Below are 16,821 nucleotides of genomic sequence, written 5' to 3'. Positions count from 1 at the left end.
TTTTTGATGATTTTTAAAGAAGAATAACTTATAAATAAGGAGTAACCGAGTTCGGGAGATTAATAGTTTTTGTTTAGCGAAATTAGTTGAGTGTATACACAGTGCTATATGTTAACGACATGGCATAAGACCAGAATGATGATTGATTGTTTAGGATCTGAGATTTGAACGTCAACTTGCATTAGCCGAGGTTTGCATCTCCGTCCGATCGTGCAGCTGTCAGTGGTAGGTTGTGGGTGGATCGAGCTGTCTCCTCCGTCGATCATTCTGTATTCAGTGTATCACCAGTAGGTGGGTGTGGTAGACCACCTGTGAGAGATTATAAACAAGGAAAATCTAATATAAATATTCAAGGAAGTAGTAACTAAACTATAATTAAAAGAATTTGGTCCAAGTAAATCCGGAGGGATTCTCGATATTATCTGATTCAAGCGTAGAGAGCCATGTGCTGACGAGAGCGAGGCTTCAGGTTATGGAAAGTCAAGAGAAGGTTGATATTATAATCATCCATTATAGATCCTGATAAAGAAATATGAAACGTCTCCAATTAGAAGGAGACGGATACATTCGACAAGGAAAAAGAATTATTTTAGATATAGGACTCGTAAGTTATACGTGTTAATCGGGCTGGCGCCGATGAAGCAGTCCTGAGTTGTGTGGAATGAACACATAAGGATGTAGTTAAAAACGCCCTGGAGTTGAGACACTTAGGTACCAAGTGCTAAATAACTCAAGCAGTTGCGCAAGATGCGAGGAACAATGTGACCAAGGGCGCCTGATCGTGTAAGATTGCCCATGAGTCAAGAGAAAAGATATGGACAGAGGAACCTCACTGGACTATATTAAACCACTCTTGATGTATCCCACCCCTCTGGAAACATTCGGGCAAGTTTGACGTAAGTCGCTGAGTATGGCGGAAGCAGGCAGATCAAAGGCTTCGAATTGTCAAGAATGTGAGAGCGAAAAAGAAATGAATTATGTATCGAGTTAATTAAGAAAAAATCTCAGACTGTGATGGAAAGTAAAGATGTTAATGGGTCATGGGTCAGCTTCTATAAGGCAATCATGGGAAATTAGATTAGCTTGATAACAGTTCTGACCGCGATATTGGTGGTCGTGATGTGGTGTGTGAAGAAGCCAGTGAGAAGAATTGAAAAGAAAAAAATATGAAGTTGGCCTATACTGATGACAAGGATGGTGTCTCTTGTCAAAACTCACCTGAAATCGATGTAACCCCGCCAGGACAGGTGCGGACGTTAATGCTACCCAAGTGGAAGAAGGCGCGCTAAATACCAAGACATCGGAGATGAAATTATGAAGTACTTGAAATTGATTTTAATGTTTTTATCGTTTCTTTTATTGGCGGAGAAATTGAGGGATAATCCGGTGTAAACTTTGATGCTAGAGGGAAGCCATAGTACTAAGTTAAGGTAATTAAAAATAAAAAAATAAGAAAATAATAAAAACTAAAGTGTGATTAAATGAATTAGAAGAAATTTAGGAGCATGAAAAATACGTTAACCCCCCCCCCCCACAAGCGACTATGCTTCAGGGAATTTAATTAATTAAAAATGTACAATTAGTAAGACCGATTTTTGTTTTTCAGGGACAATTGATTAGAAGAATTTTTTTATAATGAAAAAAGAAATATATTACCCCCTAAGCGACATAGCTCCAAGGGGAATAATCTTTAAAAAAAAAGAAGAATTATAGTAGAAGGCGAGTGATAACCCCTGATTAAAACTGAATTTTATTTTTCTTTTATACTGAACTATACAGACATATAACTTTTTCTGTTTTTAAAGACATACTATTTTGAGCTTGTGTGGTGAATTATACCCAAGGACGTTGATAACAATATTACATGAATATATAACTTAGTAGAATTAGTGCATGATTTGGATTCTTTTGCAAGTGAACTGGTAGTTTAAAGAATAGTACGAACCAGCCAGTGTGAATTATCGCTGGACATTTATAATCGGGGACCTATTAAGATGTAAAACCGATCACCGTTGTATCAGTGGCGGACGTGGTGCGTGTGGTCAAGTTAGACAATAATTTCCGTTGAAATTTGAATAAGATAAAGGGGACAATGTGACCCAACCAGTCACGATTGTAAGAGATTACCCCAGAGGAGTGGTTTAGGAATTCTGTATTAGAACTATCGTTAAAAATTACCTCAAAATAGGGCCAGCGAAAGAGCATTTAGAGCCTTTTGGTTTTAACGGTAGGTCCGGGATAACAGCAACTAACCCTGCTAGTTAAAACGAAAGATGGCGTGGTCGTCAATGTGAAATAAATTTTCTTTGTAATTGAAAAAAAAAAAACAAATTCGAAAATATGAAACGCTATCGCTGTAAAAAGTGATTATTTGAAGATATCTAGCGATTGTTTAGGTTAGAATGTTGACAAAGGTATATGAAAAAATGGCCTGCGAGGACCTTTGTTCTGTGGAATATTATCTGGTTGGGATGTATAGGAGAGGTGATGGTTATTAAATCAGAACGAACAAATGTGTAACAGATTAAACGATTAATAATTAGATGGAAAACGCATGTTTGCTCTGACTGACACTACTCTGCATATACAAGGCGATGCATAGCAATTAAAATCATCTAGAGCAAGTTTTGAGCTCAATTATGGAGTCTGGATAAACCTGGAGGGAGACTGTCCATCGCTCTACTCACCACACCGCGCGGCGCCCGTCCGATAAACAAGGGATTGTCAGGAAAATAGAAAAAAGAGCTCTGTTTGAATACTATCGCAACTCCCAGAAAAAGGAAGTTGTAATCCATATTTTTTATTTTTATTCTCCTGTGAAAAACTGTACATAATTAGTTTTATTTTTCTATTTTTGTGAACAGTTAATTTCATACAAAAACTACAACCAGAGTCAGCGTCAGTTATGAGTAATAGTATTGCTTGAAAATGAACTTAGGGAGAAATAACCAAGTTGAATAATATTTTTTTCAGCGGAAGAAATGAAAAGAGAAGGGATCAGCACCTTCTGCATCCAGCATCATATCAACAAAGAGAGAATGCGAGAGTTGGGAGGGTGAACCTCTTAGAATTGCATAGAACAACAAGATACTACAGTCAATAAGAAAAAAGAAAAGTCATTTCAATAATAGCCTTCTTGACTTTGGTGTCGAAAGAAAAATGTCCTGATTGCAAAGGATATAATGATACTGTGCAGGTGTCATACAAGAAAATCAGAAAAAGAGGAGAGAAATTATATTAAGAATGCGTACTCTATGATGGTTTATATTTAGAAAACAAGTGACCAAACGCGAGAATATTATATTCGGAGATAATGTTGGTTATCATGATATTATAATAATTTATGCTAAAACGAGGATTACTTGTTGACATATTTTAATTTAATAAATGTTTAGAAACGCAAAATGGTTAATTTGAAGAATGAGTTGACGCAAAAACTAAAAAAATCTATATATCTATAAAAGTGATATTTTCTGTGTGTGTGTCTGTGTTTGTAGATTGCCGTACCAAACTACTTTGTCAATTTTCCGTCTGCACATTTGATATAAAGGGTAGTGAGATTTTGAAAAATCTTTTTCAATAGGTTTTCAGTCAGAAATTTGGCTGTGAAGGGGTAAAAGTTCGACGATTTCAGCTTTGAAAACTCCACAAAACTCCCCCGACAATTTTAAATCAAAACACTTGAAATTTTAGATGTAGTTTACTTGGACATGGATCAACCTTTTTAATTTGATTTGAACCAAAAGCAATTAATATTGAGGGGTAAAATAAAGGGTCAAATAAAAAAATGCTGTCTCTACCAAATTACTTAGCCAATTTTGGGTCTAAACACTTAAAATTTTACATAAAGAGTAGTCAGACATAGGAAAGCTTTTTAATCGGGTTTGGACCGAAATTTTGGCCAGGAAGGGTCAAATTTCCAAAGAGTTGATCTTTGCGGTCTTTAGTAAACTATTCTGCTAATTTTTGGTCTGAATATTTGAAATTTTAAAGAAGCAGAAATGCAGGAAGCTTTTTAATCAGTTTTCGAGCATAAATTTGGTTGCCAAGATGTCAACGTTGAAATAGTCGACCTTTACATTCTCTACTAAACTGTTCTGCCAATTTTGTGTCTAGACACTTGAAATTTTAAATGCAAGTTCAATATTTTAATATATATATATATATATATATATATATATATATATATATATATATATTAACATAAACTAATAAATGTACATTGGGCCTGAGCAAAGCCGGGCTGAACTGCTAGTAGACAATAAAAAGAATCATAAAAAACGGCGTTGACAAGCTTATTGATTGGAAGATGCAGATGTGATTAATAAACTCGGTCATTTCCGAAACCAGAAAATTAAGTGATATATTTCCGTTGAAATTCGGCCAGTCCTCCTGTGTTAAGTTCATCCATTATGCTTTGATGTTAACCGTCTTTAGTTTTTTTTTTCATTTCATCTGTTTTTTTAAAGATATGTTACATTATGATGGAATTAATTATTATTAGCGTTTGATGTCGTTTCTAAACGAAGAAAAAATACCAGGGCCTCCGACACACAAAACAGGCCTTTACTGATATAGAAGTATATTTAATCACGTATGAGGAATTTCCATTTATAAGTAGACACCCACGCATATGTATGATTTTAGTGCGTCACTGTTTCTGTCTCTCTCTCTGTTTCTCTCTCTCTCTCTCTCTCTCTCTCTCTCTATATATATATATATATATATATATATATATATATATATATATATATAGCTGTACCCGGCCACGCGTTGCTGTGGCTCAGTTTATTAAAATATAACACAAAATATTAATGAGAATATTCGTAAACATTTAAGTGATTTTTCTTCATTGTTGCGATATTCGGAAATCGAAATATGGATTCTCAAGTGAAACCAATATTATCTACTAAATTGTCATGTCACAGTAATAAAAATAGCCAAAACTTACGATAAACGATAAGATTAGTTATCGAAAAAATTATAAATTTTAGCTATTTCCCTTGTTTTTACGTCACATGTCACGTGATAAAACAAACATAGCCGAAATAATTTTTTCGTGTAATTATGAAATAATTGTGACATGACAATTAGGTAGATAACATTGCTTATTGTTGAAATTGACAAAAATGTAAGGAGTTATTATGTTTTTTAAATTAAATATCAACTTTTCGGCTGGCCGATTTCATTACAATAAGGAGGAATCACCCTTTTTATCGGCCGACCAGTACAATGGACACCCCGTATATATATTTTTGGCACTCTTGCATAATTTGATCCAATTCGCCGGGATTTTTCCTCATTTATGGTTCGGGCTCAACCGGCAGTCACCGAATTAAGCCGAGTAAAGTAACAGACGAAGACGAATTTCCAAACAAATAAACCGGAAAAATAGAAATACAATAAATGAAAAATAAAAAGAAAACTACTGTTAATTTATTGATCATATATATATATATATATATATATATATATATATATATATATATATATATATATATTCCCCAAGAAAAATTGCATTTTGTATTGTTTATATAGTATTCTTATTTTTTGCAATTTTCATATCAATGAAAGTTGTTGTTTCTCCAAGAAAAGATGAATTTTTACCATAAATTGTTAGGTGAAAGTTGTTTTTCAAGAAGACTTACATTTTTTTTTTTTTTAAGAAAATTGGCAGTGAACGTTTCGTTTTGAAAACAGAATTATTATTATTAAAAAAAAGACGAATGCTTCATATAAAAACTGTAAATTGTTAGGTCTAAGTAGAGAAAAGTTTGATTTTTTTAAGAGATGTACAAATTATTTTTTGTCAACAGATGTTAAGAAGATAAACAGAAAAAAATACCGCCATCATTAATTAAGTATGCAAAAAAAGCAAATAAAATGTTGATTTAGATTTTCAACAATGCTCGGCTGAATCTGGTGATTGCCGGTCGAACCCTAACCCAATTCTGCAGGAGTGCCATTCTTGATAATTTCATCTTTTGCTCAATTTTTGAATTGGACTCTCATCGATTGCAAACAGACAACTTTAACAAAAATGCAAAAAATCAACAATTAAAGTATTTTAATAAGTGCTCAGTTTCTAATTCAAATCCTTGTAAGTCAATCCTTCTTATTGGAAACACTCAAGGGAAGGACGAAACCAAATTATTGCCAATATGTTTGGGAGAGGTTCTATTTTTCTTTTCTTTTTTCAATATTTTAAGCAGATTTGATACTCAGTTACCAGATTTTTACGGGTAGCCTGGTTTCTAATATAACGTAAGTATATATCTACTTGATGTTTATGACTTACGATAAACTTGCGAAGTATGCACTGTTTTACGGTTGTTGTAAAAATGGAACGGGAATTTAAATTTCGTTCCATTTTAATATTTTTTAAAAATTGTACCTCGCTCCTAACGAATGCAATGAAAAGAAAAACATTCAACAATTGTACTTTTTATATATAAAGAAAACGAAAGATTAAAAAAAACAATTGTATTAACGAAAATTTAATTTTTAAACGAAAAATGTCAGTTTGGTGTATCTTTTTTTTTCTTTTTATTACATAAACAATGTTTATTAGTAGGCTGGGGCGAGACCAAATGTTTCTTTTTGTGATTGTAATTAGATTTCCACAAATAAAAATATAGCCACATCGTTACAAAGACAACCACCTATTTATTAAAGGAAAATTAAGTATAATGTTATAATTAAAAAGATATATATATATATATATATATATATATATATATATATATATATATATATATATATAAACACGCATAAGTACGATGTAATTATTATACCAAAATGTCGAAGCAATACGTCCAGTGGTTATTTAGATTATCAATTACGAACATACCAAAGGTTTCATTTATATATATATATATATATATATATATATATATATATATATATATATATATATATATATATATATATATATATATATATATAAAGTACGAGGTAAATGAAATTAATCTATGCACATTAACATAAGTTCTAAGAATTTAAACAATAACCAATAATGTTTGTGTATGATCGTTTCGAAGACGATATCAGCTTTATTCGTAAAATACGCATAAATATTATCTTTTAATTAATGCAGAATTCTCATTTATTATAAACAGAAATAGTTATTAAACGAAACATTTAATTCCTTTCAAAAATGAAATGAAAGAAAAAAACGTAAAGAAAATGTGACACGTGCATGCAGGTATAATGGTTCTCTAAACAGTTCACTGTAAATACTCGAGCTGAGGTTGGAACCAAAACCTAAGGACAATAAGTCAAGTACCATAAACATAAGGCAAGCATTACATGATCTTTAAAAAGTGTTTTCTTACCTACTCATACTTTATATATGTAATCTGTCATGCGAACGATTCACGCATACGCATTCGTGAAACAGTTTACAAACAGATAAAACTCCGTTGACTCCCTCACATACCAATTTTTTTAATTTTGACTAATTAGCAGCCATTTTTTCTAAATGAAAACCAATTAAAAAGTCTGAATACCCCATGTACCAAATACAAAATCCGTATATGAAAATTCGTTGAGTATATAGGTTTAGAAGTGGCATCACACTTATTCTCACTTTTATAGATTAATAGATAATATTAGGATCTATAAAAATGGAGTTTGAAATCGGTATATTTAAATTAACTGGACGTAATTTACATGCGTTCCCTAACAGTATAATTGTAAACTATTAGTTTTCCCTTGACCATTATAATTTATATATATATATATATATATATATATATATATATATATATATATATATATATATATATAAGTAAAATTGTCCGTCTGTGTGTGTATGTGTGTGTACATTTCCCTACTAAACTACTCAGTCAATAAACTCGACGATTTGACCTTTGAAAACTATACCAAAATCCTCCGCCAATTTTGAGTCTAAATACTTGAAATTTTAGATGTATGTTACTTGGACATGGATCAAACATTTTAATTTGATTTAAACCCAAAAACAATAAATGTTAAGGGGTCCAAATTCGAGTCAAAGTTTTAAAAAATTGACTTCTGCAGTCTCCACCAAATTACTCAAATAATTTTTGTCTAAATATTTGAAATATTAAATAAAATGCATTCAGACATAGAGCAACCTTTTTAATCGGTCTTTGGTTGAAAATGAAGCTGCCAAGGAGTCAAAGTTCAAAAGATATGCCCTTTGCGGTCTCTAGCAAACTATTATGCCAATTTTGGGTCTAAATGTTTGAAATGTTACATAAAGGGTATTCAGGCATGTGAAAATCTGGCTGCCAAGAAGTCAAAGTTTCTGAAATTTACACTATTTTAGATACAAAAATGGCGGAGGAGTTTGGTAGAGTTTGCAAAGGTAAACTCTTTCAACTTTAACCATTTGGCTGCCACATTTTCGCCCAAAAACTAGTTTTAAAACCTGCTGCATATCTAAATACTCTTTATGTAAAATTTTAAATGTTTAGACCCAAAATTGCCTTAATAGTTTGCTGGAGACCGTAAAGGTATAATCTTTTGAACTTTGACTGCTTTGAAGTCAAATTTTCGGCCCAAAACCGAGTAAAAAGCTTGCACTATTTCTGAATATTCTATATGTAAAATTTCAAATGTTTAGACCAAAAATTGGCTGAGTAATTTGGTAGAAACCGTAGAGGTCAATTTTTAAAAAAAAAATTGACCGCAATTTTGACCCCTTCACATTTATTGTTTTGGGTTAACATACAAATTATAAAGTTTGATGCATGTCTAAGTACACATACATGTAAAATTTTAAGTGTTTAGACCCAAAATTGGCGGAGGAGTTTGGTCGAGTTTTCAATGGTGAAATCGTCGAACTTTGACCCTTTGAAAACCAAATTTCTGGTCGAAAATATACTAAAAAGATTTTCTCAAATTTCAATACGTTTTATGTCACATCTCGAGTGTGTAGACTGAAAATTGAAAGAATAGTTTGGTAGGGAAATATACACATACAGACACACACACACAAACATATAATTTCACTTTTATAGATATATAGATATTGTGTGACATTCAGATTGCCATAAATAATCGATTTTTTATCCTTAATATCCGTCATGCATGGGAGTGATATATTCGAATAATCATTCATGACATGGTTAAAATTGGAAATATAAGCTTAGTTCACTGCAGGTAATGATACAAATATTGAGCCATGCATATAGATATGCGTTAATATATATATATATATATATATATATATATATATATATAAATATAGTCTTTGAAGTTCTTTTAACATTTGAAACTACACAAAAAATTACTTTTTATCATTCGTTAAAAAAAAAAAAAACACTTAGTCATTTAATCACCTGCAATCACAATATATTTATATACTGTTTCTATTGAAGAGGAATAATAGGTTTGATTGACCGGTGTGAACAATTGATGGGCTTAGAACTTCCGACCCATTAGTTTTCAAATAGATAATAGAAAAAGTCAAATTAGATTGGAATACATCATGTATATATATATATATATATATATATATATATATATATATATATATATATATGTATATATATACATATATATATACATACACACACACATATATATATATTAATATATATATATATATATATATATATATATATATATATATATATATATTACAAAAACCTGCCGGATCTGTTACAAAATAAAACCAAGATTCCTTAAGATGACACCTAAGAATCTTCTTCTAGAAGCAAGTCAGCCTTTTGAAATTCTTATATAAAAGCGACATATTATATGTGCATGAGTTAGTGTCCAATGGACTCGTAAGTGTCTAGACCGATGTTTTAAAATTTCACATGAAAGTAATTGATGTGTCTTGGAGTGCTCTTTTGTAGGTTCTGGATCGGCATGTGTCTGATAAGTATCGTAAATCGAGAATCGAAAAAATCCAATCTATATATCTATAAAAAGTGAGTATATCTCTGCGTGGTTGTCTGTCTGTCTCTCTGTGTACATTTCCTTACCAAATAACTCTGTCAATTTTTCGGTCTACAGAATCGAGATTTGACATACAGGATATTGAGATTTGGGAAAATATTTTTAATCGGTTTTCAACCAGAAATTTTGCAATTAAGGGGTTAAAGTTTAACGATGTGACCTTGGAGAACTCTACCAAACTCCTCCAACAATTTTTGGATTAAATAATTGAAATTTTAGAGATAGGTTACATAATTGGGGACAAAATTAAAAAAAAAAAAATTGACTCCTGCGGTCTCTACGAAATTATTTAGCCAATTTTGGGTTTAAAGATTTGAAATTTTACATAAAGTGTATTCAGACATAGAGCAAGCTTTTAAATCTTGTTTTTAACCGTAAAGTTTGCCACCAACGTGTGAAAGTTCAAAGGATTTGCGATCTCTAGCAAAATATTAAGCCAATTTTGGGTCTAAACATTTGAAATTTTATATAAAGGGTATTCAGACATGCAGCAAGCTTTTTCATCAGTTTTGGGGCGAAAATTTCGATGCCAAGAGGTGAAAGTTGAAAAAGTTAACCTTAGCAGACTACAAAAATCCTCCGCCAATTCTGAGTTTAAACACTTAAAATTTTAGATTTAGCTTACTTGGGCATGGGTCACACATTTTAATTTGATTTGAGCCCAAAACAATAAATGTTAATGGGGCAAAATTGGGGTCAAAGTTTTAAAAGATTGACCTCTGCTTTCTCTACGAACTTTTCTCTATGGTAGTTAAGGACGATTATTGTACAAAAAGGCAGTACGGTACATATGCACACTTTTTAATATATATATATATATATATATACAGTGATGATCATATTTATTGGCACGGTAAAATAAAAGTTAAATTTTGTCTAATAAATTCTAAAAAATGGATTAAATTAAAGAAAATAACAAAGTATATTATGTATTTTTAACTGGCCTTTCCGATGCAGCAATCGGATTTTAGAAAAAATAAATAACAAAGGAACAACAAACATAATTGCAAAAAACCCTTGTTCAAAATTATTGGCACGATTTATTTAATAATCAATTGTATAGCCTTTGGCCTTGATTACCTTCCTCAGTCGCTTTTCATAGTTTACAACCAAGTTGTTGCACTCTTCAGTAGTAATTTTAGCCCACTCTTCCTGACAATAATCCTCCAATTGAATAAGATTCTTAGGCTTCCTTTGCATTACCCTCAATTTTAATGTTCTCCATAAATTTTCAATTGGATTAAGGTCTGGGCTTTGTGATGGCCACTCCAAAACATTAATATGATTGTCCTCAAGCCATTTCTTAGTCAGTTTAGCCGAATGCTTTGGGTCATTATCTTGCATGAACCACCAACGACGACCAAGTGAGAGCTCTTTAGCAGAGTCTTTCAGGTTTTCATCCAATATTTTAACATAATCTTCCTTTTTATGCTACCTGTGACCTTAACAAGTCGCCCTGGTCCAGAGGCAGCAAAGGATCCCCAAAACATCAAACTGCCTCCACCGTGCTTCACTGTGGGTATGGTGTTCTTAGGCAGGAAAGCTTCGCCAGATTTTCTGTAAATATAAGACACTTTATTATGGCCAAATAACTCTATTTTCGTTTCGTCAGTCCATAGAACACGTTTCCAGAATGCAACATCTTTATCAATATGACGTTTTGCAAAGGCTAGCCTTGCTTTCAGGTGCATAGGCTTCAATAAGGGAGTCTTTCTCGGACGACATGCTTTTAAACCAGCTCTCTTCAAAACTCTACCAACTGTATGTCGAGATACATTCACTCCAGAGGTGCTCTGTTCATCAACAATCTCCCCAACAGAGATCCTTGGGTTTTGTTTTACTTGTCGAACAATTTTCGGTTCATCTCTTGGGGAAAGAATCCTTTTTCTCCCTCTACCCTCTAAACTCATAACGTGGCCTTGCGATTTGAATTTGTTTATTATGGCTCTAACAGTGGATTTGGGAAGGTTTAGCTTCTTTGAAATCTTATCATAGCCCTCCCCATTGGTATGGCATGCTACAACAAGCTTCCTGACGTCTTCGCTGTGTTCCTTAGTTTTAACCATGGCGATTGAAAATTATAATTTAGTCACTTATAATAGTTTAAATAAATCGCTATCTAAAAATTATCTGAAAAAAAATTATTCACTGAATTAGCGTTAAACAAGCATAATATGGCTATAAAAAAGTTCAGAAAGCACGTAAACCGGAAATTGATTGATATTATACTGATACTAAAAGAAAAACAAAGCCGTGCCAATAATTTTGAACAAGGGTTTTTTGCAATTATGTTTGTTGTTCCTTTGTTATTTATTTTTTCTAAAATCCGATTGCTGCATCGGAAAGGCCAGTTAAAAATACATAATATACTTTGCTATTTTCTTTAATTTAATCCCTTTTTTAGAATTTATTAGACAAAATTTAACGTTTATTTTACCGTGCCAATAAATATGATCATCACTGTATATATATATATATATATATATATATATATATATATATATATATATATATATATATATATATGTATATATATATATAAGTACATAATGTTATGAACAGTGCATAAGGCCCGAGCAAAGCCGAGCGGAACTGCTAGTTAAAGAATAAAGTTGGATTTTGACAACGGTTTACACTTTTGTAAAAGCTAACATTACAAGTGCATTTGAGAATTTTATTACTGCAGAAGCAGAAAGGCTCATCCTATAAACTCTACTATAGATTCTTTTATAAAGCAAAAGGCGCGTTCGAAATCAATGTTTTTAGAGCATAATTGAACCATGATACTTGACTTTTGTATGTTTAACTTTCTAAGTATCTCACTTCTCCCGCAATCCTTTAGATCGAGAAGGGCCAAATAATAGTTGTTTTCAATAAGTTTCCAGACTTCTTTGCTCAAGCATTTAAAATCATCTCTTGAAAATCCATTAGATTACTGGATAATTTTTATGATTTGAGGTTAAAACGAACAGCTAAAGTAGTAATTCGAATACACCTTACTAAAGCCCGATTGTCACAGATGATGAATTTAAAAATGCAATCTAAGCGTGAGAATACTTTAGAAGAACAATATGCAATAACATTCTGTTTTAAACTTGGAAAGAATGCCAAAGAGACGTATGGAATGCTTCAGACTGCTTTTGGACCATCTTGCATGAATCGAGCATCAGATTTTAAGTGGCATATGAGATTCGCGCGGAATTGAAGATGCGAAAGGTTTGTGCGAAGTTTGCTCAGAGAAGATTAGAAAGCAAGACGTTGTCATAACAGTAGTGAGATGGTTGGGCTGGTCAATTTTGATCTCGCAGTTTCTGATGCTCTAGTGACCTGCGATAAAAAGTGAGATCTACTGCCATGGCTTAGACAGAGACCAAGAGACAGAGTTTCTAGTAGAAGCACGCTGGCTCTCCCAGACCCAAGAAGAACAGACAGAGTCAATCTACTCAGAAATTTATGATGCTATTTTTTTTACAGCACGGTCATGATCTACGTACACTGTGTTCCCACTGGACAAACAGTCAACACGGACTACTATATTGAGATTTTAAGGGAATCCAGGAAAAGATTCCACCAGAAGAGGTCAGTACTCTTCAAATAAGATCAGTGGCAGTTCTACCAGGACAAGGCGGCAGTTCACAACTCCATCTTTACCACAGACTATTTGACCAAGATGGGCATCAAGACAGTTCCCCACCGTCCCTATAGTCAACACCTTACTCCCTGTGACTTTTGGTTATTCTCTAAGCTCAAGGAAAACCTTAGAGGATGTTGTTATGAGACAATTGACAAGGTGAAAGACGATATGATAAGAATTTTTGACACGCTCAAGCGGACCTCCATGGGGCTTTCTAGTAGTTGTTGAAACGATACAAGTGCATATACAACTGCAGTTGGAGGAGTTTTATGTGTGTACTTTCATTAAAATTGCCCGCACAAAAAGATCCTGGAAACTTATTTAAAGCACCCTGTATGCCCTAAGACGGAGTACCGCTACAATATATGAGAAGTTAACGTTTGGAGCAGCCTTTCCTCCCGCTACAAAGGTAACCTAATTGAGAAGATTCACGACAAGATTTCGCCTTATTACAACAATAACAAAAAGTGTCCAGTTTCTTTTTTTTCTATACTAAAACAAAAGGACATTTCCATGAACAAATTTTAATCAATAAAACATATTTGCTGAACAGAATATCGCGTGGTGTATTTTTAGTTTACTGCAAAGTGATCATCTTCAAGTATAATGTAAACAAATAAACAAGTACTTGTTAAGTCATTTTTGTCGATAATGATTGTTCTCTTAAGTAATCTTATTCCTATTCAACTGTTCCGATTCGAATCACTTTTATGGTGGCCACCATCTTTAAACTGACAATGTATACTACGTCATTATGTTAATGGTAGTTGATCGACTGAGCTCCAATTTCATTTCGCCTCCGTAAACCACTAACGACAAATCTTGCTCATTTACAAAATAACAATTAAACTCGCTTTTTTATTTATTTCCCCTTCCCCCTATCTCTATCTTTGTAGAAAAAAAACAAAAAAACAAAAAAAACAAACAAAAACAGAAGAAACTTCCACAAAGATTATTTTTTTCTAGAATATCCCTTCAATGGAAAAAATACTGCCAGGCTGCTTCCCAGCCAAACATAACATGGCCCTCTTCAAATCTAATGTAAACAAATACTTGTTTAGATGTCTTTTTGGATAATCAATTCCTCTTAAGTAATCAGCGGCTAACCCGCAACTCCCTTTTTCGATTCGAATCCGCTCATGATGGCGACTATCTTTTTACTTATAATCTATTTAACCCTTCTCCTCAAATAGCTTCAGGCCTTTGATAAATTCTGACCTATCAGTAAAATCAAACTACAATCTTTCAGCACTCTATTAGGCTATTATAATGATTGCTGAGGGGGGAGGTTACAGCAATTGTTTTAAAGAGAGAAGAAATGGCCGACAACCACCAGAAGATGTGACCGAATTACATGACAAAAATAGGTCAGCTTATTTATGCGGTGAAAGAGGTCGTCGGGGAGTAACTTAGGGTAGGATATTTCTTTCCCACTCCTCTCGCACTCTCAATTTCTCTCACTCTTTTCTTTTTTCTCCCCCCTCTCTCTCTCATTTTCTCTCCTCCTATATTTGGTGTGTAAAATAGATTTAATTCTATTAATACTCCCATGACTTTGAATCGTGACTGAGATGAATAAAATATAAGGCAAGTGTTAGTTATTATTTCCCGATTGCCGTGTTTTATGTCACGGGGCGTGAATGTACGTTTATGTGTTGACCAATCGGAGATGTATTGATGAAAACGAGATCCTCTTAGCTCAAATTTCAATTAAAATTCGACTTATCCTCCCATTTCGCTAAGAAGAACGTTAAAATAATCGCACGTGTTGAACTAAAAATGTGTAAGAAAAATCGTTTAAGTATCTTTGTGGGTGGTGATTGTGGCTTAGTGGTTAACGTCAAGGACTAACAACCTAGGTATGCCAGGTTCGAATTCAGTTCCTTAAACAGAAACAATTTCACTTTTGACGTTGGCGATCCTAGCGCAACGCATCCCCTAAATACCCGATGTCTTTCTAAAGTATGAAAGATATCGGAGACAAAGAATGCCATTAATAATCATCTGAATTATGTGAAATGAATCACTCTCAACAACAACAACAACAACAACAACAGCAAGCCAACATTCTGCATAGTAGAATTAATAATGTCCACCTATTTAATGAACATAAAGTAACCTAACAAAAATAAAAGGAAGAAAAAAAAGTGAAGCATGCATAGTACCCCCATAAGTGCAAAATCAACAAGGCATAAAAATTGACTAAGTTCAGCATTTCCCCCTCCCCCCATTTAGCCCCAAAAGTCTTCAAGGTCTTCACGTAACACTCAGCATTTCAGCATTTCCCCCTCCCCCCATTTAGCCCCAAAAGTCTTCAAGGTCTTCACGTAACACTCGACATGTTTTTTGTTTCTTTTCTGTGTTTTTTTCTTCACATATTTAAATTTGAGTTCAGCATCATGCAAAACTGCTAAATAAACACCCACAGAAAATCGTGGACTAATATGATAAAATAGTCTCAAAAATTGAATGTTTTTATTAGCCCTAAAAGAGCCCCAGGGGTAAAACCAAGAGTTATCATGAAGTATAGACAAACAAAATTATATAGACATCAGTTAGTTACAACTTTTCAGAAAGTTTTATAAAAATCCAAGGCATCAATTTTTTTTAATAAGCACAAAAGTGTCAATTTTAGCCATTTTAAACCTAAAGGCACTCCTAGGGGGGCAACCAGAGTTTTCCCGGAAAATCTGTTGTTGCATTTTTACTCATATCACGTTTAATGTTTGTGCAAAATTTCCGAAAATTCCAAGGGTAGTTATTGAGAAAAGTAAGGACAGACGATCAGACGAACAAACAAGGGTGAATTTACACGCCCACCCTCCTTTTGTGGGGGGAACAGAAACAAGTATAAACACAAATCCCCAAATTATATAAAAAGAAAAAAAAAGCGGGAGCTGAAGGCGGCTGAGTGATTAAAGTAAGTCATATAGATATATTTTTTATTTTTGAAATCACAACTTTATAATATATAAAAATCGATAGAACATTAACTCTATAATAATATATGCGAAATCTGCAAGAATTAAAATATCATATTTAAGCGTACTTTGCAAGTGGGCTACGCCGGGCGTCTCTGCTAGCTTAGATAAATAATTTTAACAGTTTAAATAAAAAAGCTACAATAATATCAGAGCGTCTCTATTTACGCTTAACATCTACAGAATGCCAACATCAATATATTACATATGAATGAGTCCCCTGTGGAATATCCACAGATCCTGTTAGTAATATAA

This window comes from Euprymna scolopes, chromosome 5 (genome assembly GCF_053919585.1).
Source record: "Euprymna scolopes isolate OS-2025 chromosome 5, ASM5391958v1, whole genome shotgun sequence".
NCBI lineage: Eukaryota > Metazoa > Mollusca > Cephalopoda > Sepiida > Sepiolidae > Euprymna > Euprymna scolopes.
Note: the sequence above shows the minus strand (reverse complement) of the source record.